Genomic DNA, 18,581 nt, shown 5'->3' on the forward strand with positions numbered 1-18,581 from the left:
CAGGTCGATAATTTTTGATAACCGCTATTTCGAAATAAAAAGTACTGTTGCAAAAAATAAATAGGTATGTCGCGAGCGAGAATCGCGCCTCGATCTTAACATCTCTCTAAAACGAGTACGTACGATTCAGACGAAACAGAGAGAGAAAGAGAGAGAGAGGGGGGGGGGGAGAGACAGAGAGACAAAAATTTGTCTATCCGTAAAAGGATGGGCAAAGATTACATAATATTTCGGTATCGACTGATATTTAACCAGCGTGTTTACCATAGGTGTGGCATTAGAACAGATGTTAATTTCCTTACATTTCTCGGAGCCACGAAAACTTATATAACTGGCGAATTAATACGCAGATTCGTTTAATAGGGACGAGATGGACCAGAGATGTCGTGCACGAACATATGTTATTAATTCGAATGGAATGAAAATACGGGAACGTAAACGTTCCCGTTGCCGCGCGTGAGCTGTAAAACGACACTTTGAAGTTTTGCGGTATTTTTACGTGGCACCGAGGAGAACGCGAACGACCAGAGAGAAAAAGAAAAAGAGAGAAAGAGAGAGAGAGAGAGAGAAAGAAAGAGAAAGAGTCTAGTGTACCTATATTCCGAAAAGTCAAAACGGTCTTTGCAGATCTCGCGTGCAAACGGGAATATGTATGTGTGTATCATCGACGCGTTTCGCTGGGCGAAACCGTGCGAAACGAGAAAAAATAAAATATCGTCTGCACGACGTCGAGAGTAGAAGAATAAGAATTAAAGAGTGCATGGCGTAAAAATAGAAGCGAAGGATTACACTACTTTTTATTTGCACCATACAAGAAAATTAGGTCGCCAAGCTGGAGTGAAGCCAGAACATACGATTAAATAATTCTCTTCGCCACTTATAAAAGCGCAAGCATTAAATGTATGCTGATAGTGTTATCTTAGCAAAATGATAAAAAAAAAAAGATCTTAAAACAAATTTACAGTGCTCGTTGCCCGCGCCGTATGTGTGTGGTGTATCGCCATGACAAAAGCTTCGATATAGAACGGAATTAATGATCGTCGATTGTTTTTTTTTTCTTCTGTATTCTATAACGCGTTATTACGATAAGAAGAAGTATGGATACCGTATACTATTTTACAACGTTTCCGTTGATAATCGTATCGCTGATTCGAAAGGTATTTTTGCGTTGGTCGACTCGCCACTTCGAAGAAATAGTAATTAAAGTACACACGGTCGCGCACAATAGAAACCGTACACCGACAAACCGGTAAATAATATTATGCCGCAATATTTTGGATACGCTCCAAACGATTATCGCCGCTAAAGTAAAAAAAGAAGCGAATAATTCCTTCTTCTTTTTCTTTTTTCTTTTTTTTCTTTTTTTCTCGCAGATACACGTTTATCATAAAGCCCGGCGCGGCGGTGCGATTCGGAAACTGTTTTTAGACTTTTTAAGTTCGCTATCGCACACTGCTAAATTTATATGTGACGAATTCGAGATAAGTTTCGCAGTGAAAATCCTCGCAGCAATTTTGACGATAGAACTCGACTGGGACGCGCGCCGATCTAGGCGAAAACGCCGACAAAAGAAACTTATTTGCTGTATTACGATATACGAGACACACGTATTTTCTTTCTGGAAAAAAAAAAGAAAACAAAACACCATAACATTTTTTAACGTTTCTTCGGGTTAAACCGTGTGCCACGATTATCGGGAATTATTCGCGAGAACGCGATCGATCGAGGATCGACGCGCACAAGCACATTTTTCGAAAACTGTCAAACGATTGCGGCGGTAGAAGCGAAACCGTGGATCAGAGTGAGAAGAGGATAAGACCGGTGCACGTTATACGATACCTTTTCCTCAGCGATCGCGGCTAAACGGCAGTTACGCTTTTCGTATTTCTAAGGCACATTCACCACACATTATCCAGAAAGTAATCACAGTTCGAAGAAAGTAGATGCGTTATCGCGAAAGCACACCTATCACTCGTCATGCCGCGTAAGCTAATGACCGAAACAATGAGCCGAATTGAAACGCTCTGCGTTTTATCTGCACAACGCCACCTCGCAAAAAAGTGCGCACTTCACAAGTTCGCGAAAAAGTCCCCTACACACGGCCACTAGTGCTGCTTCGTCGTGGCGGAAAGTCATTCTCGACGGACGGGTCCGGAATCGACGCCGGTCCACGACGCGACAGCGTCGTCGTGTTCATTCCTCGCGCTCGATCTTCGACGAGCACGAGCAAAATCTGCGATTGGCAGAGAGATTATCGATCGATTAATTTAATCGGCGAGGACGCGTGCGAAACGTGATCGAGTTGACAAGACGGTCGCGCGTCAAATGATCGGGGAAGGCGTAATTTAGCCGGCGGGTAAGAATGCCGGAAGGAACGAAAGAGGCGGTTAATAGGAAGAAAAAGAGGAAGGAAGAGAGGAAGAGAGGAAGGAAGGAAGGAAGGAAGGAAGGAAGGAAGGAAGGAAAGAAGGAAGGAAGGAAGAAAAGATGGAAATGAAAAGACAGAAAGAAAGACGAGAAAGAAGAGGAGTGCGAAGGAGGGCGCGGGGGAGGAGCGGCGTGCGGTTTCGCGCGTGCCACGACGCGTACACCGAACAAAAGAGGGAGAAAAAAATGTCAAAGGAGAGACAGATAGCGCGTTAGCCGTCTCTCGTTCCCTGCTTTCAACGGGCAGAGAATGGCGATTCGTCGATGCTGACCGAGGAAATCGGCAAGGATCACATGTCGCGCACCGTCACAGAGCAAAAGCAACGAACGAAGGAACGAACGTGTGCGTCCAAACGGAGAAAGAGAGACACGTAGAATAGAAGAACCGCGAGTCGTTGGAAAAAGCGGAAACGTCACGATCTTCGGGAGGAGCACGTTGGATCGCACAGCAGTCCACCGGTGGCCTCTTTCTCCGTCACATACCGTGCGAACTAACCCCCGAAACGTCACGTCACGACTGTGCAGCTGTGTGCCTTCGTCGACGCGGGCGTACGTCGCGGCGCGGCAGCGAGGCCGCACGAAAACGTACGAAAAGCCGGCGATCGCCGGTACGACGAGCGAGAACGACCGACAAGAGGGAGAAAGACGTATCGTCTGACGAAGAAAGACGTCCAGAGAGACACACATACACACGTATAAGCGTGGGGAGGCACACACAGACAGGCACACGAACGGATGGACAGACGGACAGATGGACAGAGTGACACACAGGCAGAGAGGGACAAGAAGAAGCGGGAGGAAAAAAGAGAGCGGGAGGACGAGCTGAGAAAAGATAGGACGGAGGCGTCGGGCAGATTTTGTCGGGAATCGCGAAGTACGCGAGAAGAACGCGTCTCGAATTTTTGCCACCGATCACGTTCTTTTTGCCATACCTACGACGAATGAGTTTTCTACCGATGTACAAAGTAGAAGAGATCGTGCACGCGTATTCGCGGCCGAGGAAAGGTGACGAGGTTTACCTTGCGGCACTTGTCGTGTTAGACACGTCGCTCACGTGCGTTCCGTTCCTCCTGCCCCTCTTTGATCGCGATTCAGAAGCGCATCCTTCGAGCGCAGGCTGCGCCGCTTTTTCACGCGCTCCGCTCCGCGCTTCCTCGCAGGCTGCCGCGTCGAAAAAGAAGCCTCGAAGCGTAGCGACACACGTGTCCCTTGGGTACGATCGCGAGGTCCGCTGCGTGTTATCTCGAAACCGATGAGCGGAGAGAATCGACCGTGAAAGTCGGCAACGATGACAACGGCGGCGACGACGATGATGATAGTTGCGGTCGCGCGCGGCAGCGACAATAGCGGTATAGCGCGCGTTGCCTAAAAAGCAACCACTCTTTTCTCTTTTTCTCCTGGTGTCTCACTCGGTCGCGCCGCGCCACACACACGCGCCCGCGTTCGATCTGTGCGAAGACGAGAGGAGAGAAGAGGGTTGTGCCGCGAGAGGATAGGCCTTCAGGCAGCGAGACACGAGGGGAGAAGTCTGGAGCTCTGCTCGGCGATACAACGCCCAAGCAGTGGCACACTACGCGCGCGGGTCGACGTCGTCGCGGAAAGAAAGAAATAAAGAGACAGAAAAGGAGAGAAAGAAATAATATTGGGAGCAGCGAGAAGAGAGAAAGGGACGAAGAACGAGGGGGAGGGGAGGTGTATCGCGTCTTTTAATCCATCATCGTTTTCTCTGTCCGGTTGGCTCGTGTGCCGTAAATCGTTCCCGCGAAATACGAAAACACCGGCAACGCGGCTGTCAGAAGCGGCGATCTCGCGGCAACGCGCGGGAATTTCGAACCGGCTCTCGCACGCACGACCCACCTAGCCACGTGTTTCTCTGTTCGGGATGCAGGCAGCCACCGTGACGCAAATTGCCGCGCGCTTCACTCCGGAATGCGAAGCCTCTCTCGCCGCTGCGTTCCACCGAGACACCACCACCACCTCCACCACCACCACCACCACCAGCCAGCATCAACCACCACTACTACTACCACCGGAGCCCGAGCGTGTAACCCGCGCGCGTGGATTCGCGGATGATCGCGGATGATCGCGGAGACACACCAACCGTTGACACGTCGTGGAACAAAGTCACTGTCACGGCGGCGCAACACGTTCCGCGAGCGCGTTTCGAAGAGGGAGGTGGAGCTCTCGTGCGAGTACGAGGGTGGAGTGACGGAGACGAAAAGATAGCGACAGAGAGAGGAGGGAAAAAAAGTAAGGTGTGCGTAACGTAACGTAACGCAAGGTAACGTGTCGCGTCGTGCCGTGTCGTGTCGTGTCGTGTCACGACGACACCACGAGCCGAGAAGCACCGAGAGTACGGCTGCAGCTCCCGAGTCTGGTTAGAACTAGCGCAGGGGGGAGGGGGGAATGTCGCCCGCCGACCGCCGTTATTCTTTATCGGAGCATGAGACATCTGTCGTAATAAGTGCGGACTAAAAAATAGTGCGTACGCAGAGAGAGAGAAAGAGAGGGAAAGAGAAGAGAGTAACGGAGAAAAGAGCCCGGTGCCTCGATGGTGGGGAGAGCTTTATGCCTGTGGTCGCATCGGCCGTGCCTCCTCTTTCACCCCGCTGTACCCTTGCCCAGCCCACCTCTTTTCTCTTCTCTTCTTCTCTCCTCTCCTCTCCGACTCGCTCGCTCCTTCGCAACCCCCCTCACTCCATTTTTCTCTCTTCGTCGCACTCACGACTCCCCTCCCCCCCCCCTCAGTTTCTCTTCCATGGGCTCACCCCACTTTACCCGTTAGCCCACGAGACGAAAATGCGCAAAGCTAACGACTTCCAATTAAAAGCGCTGGAGCTGGAATTTTAAAGGCGCCACCACTGCCTACTTCGGTTCGCGCGCTTCGGCTACACCGGATTATCGTGGATAGACCGCCACGCCGCCACGCCGCCGCCCCGACTATCCGCTTCCGACTTCCCCGATACCATCGTCCTAATCGTCATCGCCGCGGTTTGCAGTTTCCTGGCCGCTTATCGAAATTTCCTCGAAATACGCGTCCCATTATCCTATGAAATTCTCGAAAGATTCGATATCCTCTCTACTGGTCGCGACTCGCGTTGTTGCTCTTGTTACCTAGCTCGTCGATAGCTCCACAAAGATCGAACGAAAACGCCTATCGAGTTCCCCCGTAATCGTTCACCGATACGTATGATACTTTAACGAGGGACAACGCTTACTCTCCGTCGACTAGATAGTCTAGCCATCCATCTATTCGGCAGCCGGCCTGTCTCGCGATCCCTCCTGCCATCCTGCTCCTGCTAAGCTCGCGCCCGCAGCTACTACCCCCTCCGCCGGCACCGTAGGCGACCCCACTCGATTCGCCCCTCAAAAAATCATTACGCCCTTCCGCGGGCTGCGCATGAACGCGGTTTTAATTCGCTACTAGAAAAGTAAAATGTAAACGCCGTTGGATGAGAGGGACGAGGAGGAGGGGGTGGGCCGAATGGGAGTTGGTGCGGGCTTAGGAAGGACGAGGGGACGAGAGAGCGAGGAAACGGGCGAAAAGGGCGGAGGGGCCGACGGGAGAAAGACAGAGAGAAAAAGAGGAGGGTAAAAGCTGAAGGAAAAAGCGAACTACGGAGCGAGATAGTATGAGAAAGATATAGCGGAGCGAGAGAGAGGAGAGCGAAGTTTCGCGGACGTAGTCGAGGACGAGGCGAACGAGGACGAGGAACGCGACGACTGTGAGAGCGCGACGTAGGACAGATCCTTTTTCCACTGCTGCGGCGGAAAGAGGAGGATCGGAAGAGAGAGGACGACGGAGAGATAGAGAGGGAGCCGGGAGAGAGGAGGATACGCTCCCCTACTTCTCTAGGGGTTCCATTGTAATATTTATTGATTGGATTCCTAGGAGCCAAAGCTGAGGGCTGTGGCACCTATACTTCGACTAGATTGCCTAGAAATGTTTCCGTACGCTCGGCGAGAAAGCCCGTTTTCCCGATTCTCTGCGTTTTCTTCGCTCGAGTCAGCCGGTTCGGAGAAACGTTCCACTGACCTTGGTCGAATAATTCACGGCAAATAGCCGTGAGCGGGATGCGGCTCCATCGGTTACCGAATAAATTCCATCCGTGAAAAGGACGCGCTCTCGATTGTTAATTTCCACCTCTGGCAAACAAAAAATCGAAAAAAAAACGAAAAAAAAACAAACACGTGGGAAAAAATCGCGCGCACGTAGACGTTAATCCTTTTATACCGAAATTGATTCAGTGGCAAAATCTATCTAAATAAAACGCGTTTATCCTATCGTGTTAAATCGTGTCTGAAAAAAAAAAAAATCGACTGGCCAAACAAAATGAATCGTGGCCCGCGGTCTATTTTCCCGAATAAAGTAGCTCCGCCGAAAGAACAGCACGTTTCTCGCCGGATATTTCATTTTTTCTTAAAGGCCGATCGCACGGACCAACGGAAACCGGGCCAAACGCCAAATAACGAGCGAACGATCCAGAGAAAAGGGCCCGGTAAACCACGTCGACGTTATTCTCATTCAACGATGCGCCATTGAAGCAAACGAGTACATCGCCTTTTTCATCCCCTCCACGATCTATCGGTGAACGATACGTCGAACGTTGTTTCCTGCGGAACACAGGAGTCCATGAGTCAGTTGGCCTTGAACGCGTATATTCAGGATACCGCGCGTCGTTCTTCCATCGCGTACACGACGGCTACACGCTTTCGCGTTAGTAAAATCGAGGTTACGCCTGAAAAATTAATGAACTCCGCGCGAGAGAAAACATAAGGAAACGCCGATAAATAACGGTGGCGCGTGCTGCGAGATCGTTTGCGCGCTAACGAACGCGTGATGTGTTCAGTCGTTTGCCGTGAAGAGAAGCGTCGCCGCGTTAAACGCTGAATCGCAGTAAACGTCGGCCGTGGATAATGCATAATAACGAGGAACGTAAACCGGCGCGCTCGCGCGCTCCATCGCTCGGTCGGACGAGCGAGGTCGGGTGTTGTAGTTTGCTCGGCCGAAACGTAGGGAAAATGCAGATGTTTCGACCGGTCCTTCGTGGCCACGTACACACAGTTTCGCAGCTCCACCTGCGTTAGATTCGATCGCGTGATACACGATCCTCTCTTTGTCTCGCGAACGAAAGCCTTTACGGTGTGTGCAACCTTGCAGGTGCGCGCGAATTTCGAGGACGGTTTCCGAAGAAGAAAAAAAAAAATCTCCTTTCCCACGTTCGGAATCGATAGAATTCTGGCATTATTTATGTCGACCCCGATTCGCGTTACGTATCTTTAAATATGCAGGGGTCAATATTTTTAGCAAGATTCGCCAGTTTCAGCAGCGCAGATCCGATAATTGGGTCGAAATCAGAGGATGACTCGATTCCCATCGAGAACGGCGAACCGATGCGTGTGTCACCTGGTGATGTGTGCCGTTGTTCCGAGTTCAAGGCTACCCATCGCGGAACACTGGACCAAGACATTCCTACCCTGTAACCGCCCCTACCGTCCCACCTTTCTTTCCCTCCATACCAGTCCACTCACACGCATTACCAACTCCCCACCAGCGTACGTCACGCGTCTGCTTCTCCATCGACTACCCCTCTCTGACCCCACACCCTCGCCGTTTAAGTAACGAGGTCTACGAAATCATGATGCTCTGTCGTCTTGCCCCTGCGAGATATTGTTCCATGAAAAAAACATTCGTCGATCGGCCGAAGAAAATATATATATCATACAAGAGGACTATTTTAGACTTTGGAAAGAACCGCCGGATAATCGAGTCCTTTGTACTTGATAGAGCTACGCGGTTGAACGTTTACGACCAACGTTGCTCAGAATTTTTCCCCGATATCCTTCCCCGCCGATAGCAACAGAGAGCACGTCGAGTGACTGCTCTCCGCGTTCTGCCTTTTAAACGGATCGCTTTGTCGCGGCGATTCAGCCGGTCGCCAGCGAAGATCTCGATGTTCCGCGATTAACCCTGCACCGTTAGACCAATTAACGAAGGGCAAAGACACAAAAAAGAAAAAAGAAAAAGAAGCCAGAAAAAAAGAAAAAAGAAAAAAAACAGGAAAGAGAAAGTCATTTGTTCGTGCTCGTGGTGCCTGGTACACGAGGAAGCCTCAAAAGCGCCCTTTTCGGCAGGTTTGAACCCCGGTGTGCTCATTAACCCGGCGCACCTGCCAGTTAACGCGCTTGCCAACAACCGGCGCATGAATTCGTCCCAATAGACAGAAACTGCAGCGATAAAGAATATCATCCTCTTTAGGCACGACCGTACATGCGTCCTAAATGCACTCTACACACGCGAGGCTTTCGTGGGGGGTGAGGTAGGTAGCAGGGCAAGAATATGCGGGGTCTAGCCTTTTTCTCTCTTTCTCCCTCTCTCTCTTTCTCTCTTGTTCCCTTTCTCTGTGTGGGACTGCATCGTACGTACCCTCTCCGCCTTTTTCCTTTCTCTCTTCTCCTCCCCTTCCACCCACCCTGTCCCCCGGTTCCCTCCTTTCCATCACCTCCCTCGTTCCTCATCCCTCGTCTCTCGCTAGTGTATTTCGTTCGAACCGGTACCCTTTCCCTCCCTCCTGCTGCATTCGCAAACATTTGGTGGCCGTTGACCTCGAACGGGCTAATCCGCCGGCAGCCAAACAACCAATTATTTCTTTTCATCGGTATAGTCGTGCTGGCCGATACACCGTGAAACGTGGGAATGTGTTAGGAGCCGACGATGCCATCGCCGCGTCAGGTGAGAATTGCTCGGTCAATTTCCTGCGATTCTACCTACCTCGGATTCGTTTATAGACAGACACGTTCGAAAAGCGACAAGTATTTAAAAGATTAACGACAGACCCTGCTTACTCGACAACGCACATACGGATTAGTTACGTGTACGTGTACCGTTGATAGTTTATTTTGCAACGTCATTGCATCCCGGCACGGATGTTCAATGATACGGTATCTATAGCTTCGTACGAGGTGTTAAGAGCGATTAGCAAAAAAAAAGTAGCGACGAAGAGTCGAGAAGAATCGAGTAGAATCGAGGAGAAACGTGGAGAATCACGGAGAATGGAAGAGCGCCACGCGCCAGAAAGGGAGGCACATTTCCCTGTCTGCCTAGTAATAGACGCGCGCTACTTGCACCGCGGCCTAGTGCGTGTCTATTCCGATACTGTCCTCTTCCACTGCAACTACGGTTAACTATTGCTGCACTCGCGCTACTGCAGTCGGCGCCGATAGCTGCGTCATTACTTCCACTGTTCGTACGGCGCATCTCTAAAACCGCGTACTCTAACGATTCCAATTTAACTCGAGAGTACTTATTTAAAACTGCATTATCTCCAAGAGATGATTCCTATTCGTACTACTTCGATAGATCCTCCAGTGCATTGTTTGCATACTGGAAAACTCGGCTTAAAATGGTTTTCGCTAAAAATACCGCGGCTTCGCGGGTCAGGTCGAAATGAAATCCGTCCATTCTTTTTCGAATCAAGGCTAACTAGTCGAGCGATACAAAATTTGCGCTCAAGACGTGTTACTTTTCCCAGGTTGTCCCCGGCTCCGATTTGCCGACCCACTTTTCCACCGCGCGATTAATTGAGACACGATGATCCAACGAATATTTCTGTCAGCGCTTAAAAATACTGAAAATAGGTCACCGCCTGTATTTTTAATTATACCGCAGACGACTACGTAGACGATGTATCCGTCAGCATCCGTGATCCTTTCTGATTCTCGACTCGATCGAACCCGCGGCCAGAGAACAACGAGTCCCATTCGATTTAAGGGATCGCAAAAACGCGAGATCGGTTTCCATGGAATCCCGGAAGCGTGTCAGCTTCTCTCGAACGGATCGGGGAAGAATGGTCAGAGGGAATGGGGTTTCGGGCCGAAAGCAGTTCTTGCACCTTCGCCGGGACCGTTATTCTTCGAGGCGTCGGCCATTGAAGCACTCCGGAGAGAAAGGGTCAGGAGACGCGAACTTTTTCTTCGGGTCGCTCTGTAAATGGCGCGCGTTGAACTGCCAAGCAACGACTCGCTGACAAAACGCGGCGAATAGGCCAACCGACGAGGCAAACCGCGCGACCGTGACATTTTTTTCATCGAGGCGGTTGTGGGTGTGCGCAAGTGCACACATGTGCGTGTGGCACAGGACGAAACAAAGAAGCAACGAAAGAACCGCATACGACCGTTCGCATAAATACCCGGTGGTGACTCTCTCTCTCTCTCTTTCTCTCTCTCTCTCTCTCTCTCTCTCTCGTTCGCTATACCCTCGTCGATATAACTTTGAACGATCGCGTGAGACATATGATTCGTCACGATCAGCTGTGGCCGCACGAATTTTAAGGTGTCGCGGACCCAGCGGAACCATTGTTTCCCTCTAACTCGCCGGCTGTCAGTTACAATACGCGATGGATACTGTTATACCGTAATGATATGCGCGCAGCGCTAATTAATCGGGATTCCATGCGACATCCGGCCGCCTTTACGCGGAAAGAATTTCTACCGGTGAAACGTAGAACCGACGCGTCAACCTTGACGCGTGTGTCTTTGATTTTTGCCAAACTTTTCCGTCTGACCGGCAGCGGCGTCGATGTTTTTTTGTCGACAGGCGCCCCGAAAAAATCGCCGCTTAAAAACCGACACACTGCAACGACACGGTTTCGATACTGAAAGTCGATGGACTCGATGGTTCGGTGTTTTGAAATTCAAATTTTTTTCCATACTTGAGTCGGCTACACGGTGGACGCGCGTCCGCGAAGAATCGACGCGTTCTTTTTCCTTTCCTAATCGCTCGTTTCGACGAGTATAAAGTTCATTCTCGTCGGTTGCCAGATCAACGCGTACATTCAAATGCATGTATATTCGCGAACGTCTCGCCAGTGCTTCTCATAATGGGCAGTGTTTCTCTGTAATGTACGCGCTAGGAGACTGGACGGAGGCTCCGTGATGAATTTCAATGAGCAGCCACGCGAAATGCATAGTTGCCTAGCAGCAGAATCTGGCCGCGATAAGATACAACGCAGACACTCCTCCCCGCCCGATCGTTTTTTAGAATCGTATAATCGAATAATCGTGTATTTTTAATCGGCTCGTAAAAAAAGGAAAAAACTTCTCTCCGTAGATAAAGAAATGCAATCGACAGATCGGAGAATTAAAAGAAACGAAAATTATAAACTACAAACCGCCGTGTATTTGAATAATCGTGTACAATTCCCGGACGAGGATCGTAAATCGCGAGGCAAAGGCCGCCGTTAAATCCTCGCCGAGGTTATTCTAGCATCCGGTTCGCCTAAATAACGTATTCAAGCCGGAGTCTAATTTCACAGATAACACACAGCCGTCGTGTAATCTAGTTACTAGGCGTCTAATCTAATCGGTCGATTCGGATTATGTGCATGCATACCTGCGCGTAGACAGTGTGCGTGCGAGTACTGTCGAGGCGAAAAATTTCGATCGGTTCCTAGCTTCGACCGTGACTCGTTTTTATCCTTCGGAACGAACGTAGCAGAGCGTGAGTCGTTCGTTAAATATAATTAGATGCTCATTTTTATTTAAAAAAAAAAAAAAAAAAAGAAAAGGAAAAGCCTTCAAACATGGACGATCTCGTATTTGCGAGAGCGTCGCGTCTTTGACGACTTGCGACTTTGTCACCATCCACGATTACCCCGCCATACGAGAAGTTCTTCGTCTTCTCCTCCCTTCCCTGACGGCAGCAATTAGACGTTTATTTTCGCGAGCTACGAAAGCCGGCCTTTATCTCGTCGCGTATTGTTTCGTCCCGATTATCACGGCGGGAAATCTCAACGCGTAATAATCGCTATCTCTGCTCCGTAATTCGTCCTCGATAGAATATAAATCGACGCGGAACGCGACCGTGTTTCCTCGACTTCCTGTTTCGTAATACCTATCGCGGCCAACCCTGTACACGCCGCTTATTCTCTCGGTAAACTTGGTAAACTATAGACGACGACGATCGATTGCGGATCGCCTAACCGCATATCGATGCACAGAGACGAATCGAAGTCGGAACAGGACGACGAAACGGAACGAAACGCACGGCGGCGAATTGTTGCGGTGAAACGAGGATGTAGGTAAGCGCGACGATGGTGTCTTTGGTCGAGATATAGTTTCGCGCTGGAACTCGACCAGAGAGAAAACGGGAGAACCGGAGAAGAGAAAGGGAGGAATAACGGGTGCGAGGAACGAGCGGTACCCTCCGCCGTTCAAGGAGAATAAACCGTTATCGGAGGATATACCCTTTTCCAGGTGCAGGTGCCCGCCAAGAAAATCAAGAACGCGTTATCGCCACGGTGGATCGCGAACAATCTCGACGCCATTATAATTTTATCCGGAACTAATTCACGTTTCGAGCGTGTACACACATCGCGCTCGATGCCTGTCGAAAGTGGAAAAGTTGGGTAGAAACTAAAGGTATTCTCGTGCAGTAGCACGAGAAAGAACGAAGAGCAACAGATACCTCAGTGGATGAAGTCGATCGAGTACCGGTTTTGCTCTGGGGGCAAGCGAGTCGAGCCACGTTACCCTGACGTGAAGCGAAAACCAGGCCAATTGCAAATTGCGGGTGTAAGCAGCGATATCGCGTAGCGTTTAGCAACGACAGATTACTTGTCCCGATGCGTTATTGTTTCACGAGCGGACGAAAGGGGTTAGAGGGACGAGAAAGTGTAGATTATTCGAGCGAGCAAAAGTGTGTCGTTAGATCGGTGAGAATAAACTCGTCGAAGCGGGAAACAGCGTTTCGAAATGGCGCGAAGTGGTACACGCTAAACGAAGCATTTTGCCGACTCATCGAACGTCTCGTTTCGAACTAGCGGCGGCGGGTTGCTTAAAAATGGCATCGAGTGCACGGTCGTTCGTTGGATTGGTGAAAAAATCCGATGCTCGTTTGCGGGACGAACTCGTTGAAAAGGCGGTTTTGCCGATAGAACGACGAGTGTGCCACCGTGGTTCCTCCTCTCGTATTTTGCGTCGCATGAGTTTTGCACGCATTTATACGCGCCCGCGCGTGTCTATATACGTGCATGTGTGGCTGCGACAAAGAGTGCGTAAGCTGGCGAGTGCGTGCGAGCACGGCTATGTACGCAGCCAGGAGAGAGCACCTGGGCATCTATGCGTCATTGTGGACGATAAAAAAAGCCGTAAGGCTGGCATAACGCAAGGAGAACGTCGACAAAACAGCGACGCGAGAGACTAGTAAAGCTGGTTTGTCTTTTCCCTCTTTTCTACGGCCGCTCCAAGTACGCCACAATAGCGATCGTCGACGCGTTCTCTTTCGACTGTTTTTGGTTCGCTCGGTCGTCCACCGATCTCTTTCGGAAAGAAGACATTCTATCGAAAGTATTTTAGGAGCCTAACCGCGAGAAACGCGATCCTTCGATGACATATCTCTGTATCTGTATCGCGAAAATAATTTTCAAGGCGAGGAGGAGGAGGCCCGAAAGGCGAAAGAAAGGAAACTAAAGAGAGAGACGGTAAACGACAGTTTGAACGTTTCGTGTAGCATCGTCGAAGTCTGTGGAGATCTAAAAGAACGGAATACGAAAAAAGGACGGGTATCCTTCTAGCGAGGACAAATTCGATGAGCTCGTAGGCGAGCGCCGAGAAACCTTCAAGGCTCCTGGATCATGGTTCCAAACTCACGTTCAAGGATCAGCTTTGTACAGAGGAATTTTTATTGGCTTCGTCTGACGCGCGCATAATATACGCGTGCAAGTGACTCGGTGAATTTTTTTTTCAGAAGCCGCGTTCAGCGCGGTTCACCGCCGAGGGAGCGAAAGAGAGAGCAAACGAGATACGCTTTTTTATTTTTTACCACGTTTTGCCTCCCCTCGCCTCCTTCTCTCTCTCCTTCCCTCTGGTCGCTCCATCCCTCTCCCGGTTTCTCTCCACTCTCGTCACCCTCGCGTTTCCTTCTTCTTTCCCCGCTGCTCGTTCGGTATCGCGAGATCTATTTATACCTAGTCGGTCGGTGTTTTCAACTTGCAGCGGCATCGTGTAACAAACGCGCGTCGCTCGTAAAAATAGGGGATCTGCACGATACGTTGCACGTACAAGAGTGAAGAGGAGATGGGAAAGAGAGAGAGAGAGAGACAGAGACAGACAGACAGAGAGAGAGAGAGAGACAGACGAAGACGGACGAAGGAGAAAGAGAGAGGAGGAGCGGGAAAGAGCGAGAGAATTCGTGAAGCGTCCGGAGAGTCGTGCGTAGGGTCGAAACGACATCGTGAGAGCGCACCTCCATCGAGGTTCCTCTCTTTCGACGTTACAGAGAAATCAAGGAGAGGCGGAAAAGAGGAGGACGAGCTGTGGCAGCATCAGCAACGACAGCAGAAGGAGGAGGATCGAGATCCGCGACGTCGATTCGATGGTCGAGTACCAGGGAACCACGTAACGTGACGGCGTGCGATCGTAGAGACTCGCGTGGCTCTCTAGATCGACGTGACCTTGCGGATGAACGCTGGATTTCCTAGTACGATGATTTTCGTTCGTTTTTCCTAATACATCGTGGCGAGAAGCGAGAGAGAGAGACCGATAGCGTGCACTGTAAAAGCGAATGATCGCCGCGATCGCGCACGACCAACTCCGCTTTAATTGAATCTGGCCAACGGGTTGGCGATTGCTTTCCGCTCGCGCGCACACGGTAAAGAGAGAGAAGGAGAGCATCGTATTACGAGACGTGGAATTTTTCGTGAATGAACATCGGAGAAAAAGAGAGGAAGGAAAACGAGCGAGTAGAGCGGAAAAGAGACGACGAGGTGTGGCGGAGTGCGAGATGGAAAGAGAGGATAAGAGAACGAGAGGGAGAGCGGTCGGTACGCAGGAGCGACTAGGAAAACCGGGCAAAAAACACGGAGAAAACGAGAGTGAACGAGGAGCAGGGTCGAGCTTAACGTACGTACACACGGTACTCGTAACACGCGGGCCGGAGCGGCGTGCGCGACAAAAGGATCGAGGCGCTCGCAGACGGATTACGTCATTTCCCAGGCAACCTCTAACGTCTGGCATTATATTCGTCTAGCGATCGTCTAGCCGCACGGCAATCCCTCCATGCACGGACAAACACGTTACTAACTAGCGCCGCTACGCGCGTCTACCTTTCACGGTCGCGCTGCTCTTTACACGCGCTATTCTACGTTATACATGCCGTAGTAAGTACGTATCTGTACGTACTCTAGCGCGACGGGTTAACTAGCTGCGCGTAGACACGCGAAACGTGTCCATGAACACCGACGAAATCGTGCTTACGATACATTCTCCACTTGGGTGCCTGATACGTGTGTTTGCGTGAGTTTCGCATACACGCAGACACGTTCGAATAAATGTGCACACGTAGCCGCGGGAAACGTAGGCACATGCAACGGTCGCGCGCACACCACGCGACGAACAGACACGCGATAGTAAGGTTTCGGTGGTGTGCGTGTACGCGTGCATACTATGCGCGCGAACGCGAACGCGAGTCGCGACACACACGCACTTCTATCCATTTCTCTCGCTCTCACGGACACACGATCTGTCGTTTCCTCTGTGCCACACGCATACACGCATTCTCTCTCGTTCTTTCTCTCACACAGCCGGTCGGTTTGTCTTTGTCACGCATACGCTCTCTCGCTCGAACGTACTATCTATCGGACGCGTCTCTCGCTTTAGAAGCCGACAGGCGGCCGAAGGCCACCACTCTCAGCTGTGGACGTACCTTGATCGTTGAGCGCGAAGTAAAGTGTGGGGCTCCTTTGCCCGGTGTCCTTGTCGTCGATGCTAAACCCACCGTTTGACTGTCGGATGCGACGATCGCGACGAGCTAGCCTTCTTTTGCCGTCCTCCGCTGTCCGTCCTCTCTGTGTCGATTTCTGTGTGCCTGTCTCCTCTCTCGCCGTCTCCCGAGACGATCCACAGACCGGGAAGTCTGAATTCCGCACGAGATTCCCTAAGCCACGCAATCGTCGTTCGTGGTCTCGTGCGTTCCGGAGGATCTCGGGGACACTGGTAGGTCCATCCTCGTGAAAACGACGCACGACCAACGTACCACGACAACTGATCTCGTCGTCGTGCAACTCGCGCGTTCAAATTCTCCTCGTATGTGGTCGACAACGTGATTACGTCGAACAACGCGCGAATCCACACGAATCGTGTCTTCCACGACAACAGCGAACGCGAACACAATCGAAAAAAGGTGTCGTTGCTTTTTCTCGGTCAACCGTCACATCGGTCTTCCGTTTCTCCTTAGCTGGAAAACCACGCCGTTTGTTCCTGCCTCCGCGATGCAACAAAAATACAGACACACTTATTACTACTTTTCGCTGGCTTCCTCTTTTCGATCGTATCTCACTTATCCGTCCTGTCTGCTCGCATCAAGACGTTCGTCGATAGTGGATCTTGCACGTAGTCGAAGCAGTACGATTGATCCAGATATATCGATACACGCGGATGTCACTCGCGGCTCCGAAGGACGAACGGGTCGAAGAAGACACGTCCGTGATGCAGCAAATCGTCGTAGCAATCGTCGTAGCAATCGTAGTGTACGTAGCGTAACACCCGTGGTCGCGTATCACGAAGAAGGATGATCCGTTGCCGAGGATTTTCCCTTCTCTCCCTTGTTCAGTGTTCGCGACGTGCGACGTGTGCAACTGTGAATCACCGTAAATAGGTATCGGCGACGATTCTCATCGACGCTCGAAAGACGTCCGACTATTCACTGCTGTTCCTTTTCTTCGATTGTTCTTTCTTCTTCCGCGTTGTGTTGTCGTCGTGGACGGAGATAACGCGCGAACAGAAAAGGAAAGGAAAAAAAAAAGAGACGATCGACGTTTACGCACTCCCGTGTGTGATCTTCGAAACGACGATAACGTTGCGGCCACGAAACGCGCAAAATGTATGAATGATCGGGCGGACGAAGATCGACGAGATTTCGAGGAAAAAGATCTAGAACGATGTATCGACGAACGTAGGATCTCTATCGTTGACCAGTAAGGAAGGATCCCGCGGTAAAGTATCCGGTATTATCTTGCGGGACGACACCATCGAGCGAAGGACCAGCTCCCTGCCGCTTCTTTGGGACACACCGGGGGACTACCTAGTCGTAGAGTGATTGGGAACGCGACTGGCCAAAGCACTTGATTCGCGCGCGGTTCGGTTTGCCCGTTGCTGCGCCTCTCCCGTGCAGTTTTTTCGGCGGTCTCGTGGTATGCGTGCATGCGCGTGCATGTATGTGTGCGCCCGCGCGCTCCTGTGTGTGTCCCTCGGACTTTTTCTCTCTTTCTCCTTCCTTCTCGTTCTTCCTGTCCCTCTCTCACTCTCCTCGGTGTTACACACGAGCGTGTTTCTTTCTCTGCACGCGCGCGTACCGGCTTAGCTCGCGCGCTCGTATTCTCTCGTCCATACGTCTGAATTTCCGTAGGTGTGCACGGTTCCTCTCTCTACACGCTAGCCGCGTGTCCGTGTGCGCGTTTACGCGCGTCCTCTCTCCGCGTGTATCTACACACGCCGTCGATGATGAGATCGTGTGTGCAAGCGTGACGCGGACGGTTACACGTAAGTAAGTAGTTGCGTGGCTGCGTGCATGCGAGCGTGCGTTGGTGCGTGCGTGGTGCGTGGTTCGACGTTGTCGTCGTCGTCGTCGTCGTCGCGTGGTGTCGTCGTCTTCGTCGTCGTGGTTGCCGTCGTTGTGTGGTGTCGTCGTCTCTCTACACGTTGGCTCGGATCCGCTCTCGTCGGTGCTGCGTGCGTGCGCGCCCTGGGTAGGCGAGGGTATAGTTACCGAAATGTTAACCTCGTGGAACCACTTTTTATTGAGTGTCGCAAAATTCATAGGAACCTCGCGAAACGAGGAGAGGGGCAGTGGCCCCCGTTCTCTCTCTTTCTCTCGGTCCGTCCCTTTCTTTCTCTCGATTTTCTCTACGTTGGCGGGGTTAACGCGTGAGAGGGGCGGCAACCCCCACCTATGCTCGCGCTCCTGCCCCGCGTCACCCCTCCGACTACACTCGACTACCCTCCTCCTCCACAGCCACCTCTTCCTCCTCCTCCTCCTCCTCCTCCTGCTCTTCCTCCTCCCGCCGCCGCCGCCGCCGCCGCCACCACCTTCTCCTCCTCCTCCTGTGCCTCTTCCTCCTGCTCCGAGCAGCCTGGTCCTCGCCAATTCTTTGGCCCCA

General features: G+C 51.3%; 1 protein-coding gene across 17 annotated transcripts in view; it reads right to left on the reverse strand.

Moving 5' to 3' along the window:
* The window catches only part of LOC117216280 (broad-complex core protein isoforms 1/2/3/4/5), a 56,323-nt gene extending 38,024 nt beyond the window's left edge, over positions 1 to 18,299 (reverse strand). For 2 of the 17 annotated variants that reach the window (XM_033462878.1, XM_033462876.1), the window contains exon 1: positions 3,447 to 5,100. The gene's annotated coding sequence lies outside the window, so the exon portion shown is untranslated. Of the gene's footprint in view, positions 1 to 1,839; positions 3,337 to 3,446; positions 5,118 to 16,129 lie in introns of those variants that run through there. The other 15 variants (XM_033462880.1, XM_033462877.1, XM_033462875.1 and 12 more) reach the window with 13 other exon arrangements.
* Positions 18,300 to 18,581: the final 282 nt, after the last annotated feature.

This window comes from Bombus bifarius, unplaced genomic scaffold, assembly GCF_011952205.1.
Source record: "Bombus bifarius isolate JDL3187 unplaced genomic scaffold, Bbif_JDL3187 scf7180000010271, whole genome shotgun sequence".
NCBI lineage: Eukaryota > Metazoa > Arthropoda > Insecta > Hymenoptera > Apidae > Bombus > Bombus bifarius.